At 59.0% G+C, this 354-nt stretch overlaps 1 protein-coding gene across 3 annotated transcripts in view; it reads left to right on the top strand.

The window, feature by feature from the left end:
• Positions 1–22: 22 nt before the first annotated feature.
• KCND3 (potassium voltage-gated channel subfamily D member 3) overlaps positions 23–354 on the top strand; it is a 109,253-nt gene continuing 108,921 nt past the window's right edge. For 2 of the 3 annotated variants that reach the window (XM_008638959.2, XM_008638958.2), the window contains exon 1: positions 62–290. The gene's annotated coding sequence lies outside the window, so the exon portion shown is untranslated. The other variant, XM_017741135.1, reaches the window with a different exon arrangement.

Below are 354 nucleotides of genomic sequence, written 5' to 3'. Positions count from 1 at the left end.
GGGGGGGGGGGCAGGGCGGAGGAGGGCGAGCCTCGCTCGCTCGTGTACGTATCGCTCTCACTTTATGGAAGTCATCAACTATCGCTGCGGCGCATCAGTCACTGCCGGGAGCTGCCCGGCAGAGCAGGGCAAGGCTGGCTCGCTCTGATTTGGGCTTACGGTTATTTACTTAATGGAGATTCGACAGCAAACAGATAAATGAGCGAGGCTGCCGGGTCTCTGAGCGTGCCGAGTCCAACTTCTGACCGTGGATGAAAGAGGGATGCTGAGGTGGTGTGGAGACAGGACTGGTAAGAGCTGCAAAGGAGCACAGCGAGCCAGAACAGCAGGGCGAGGGGCAAAGGAAAGGTGGTG

This window comes from Corvus brachyrhynchos, unplaced genomic scaffold, assembly GCF_000691975.1.
Source record: "Corvus brachyrhynchos isolate BGI_N302 unplaced genomic scaffold, ASM69197v1 scaffold338, whole genome shotgun sequence".
NCBI classification, from domain to species: domain Eukaryota; kingdom Metazoa; phylum Chordata; class Aves; order Passeriformes; family Corvidae; genus Corvus; species Corvus brachyrhynchos.
This window is presented reverse-complemented; position numbering and strand designations above follow the sequence as displayed.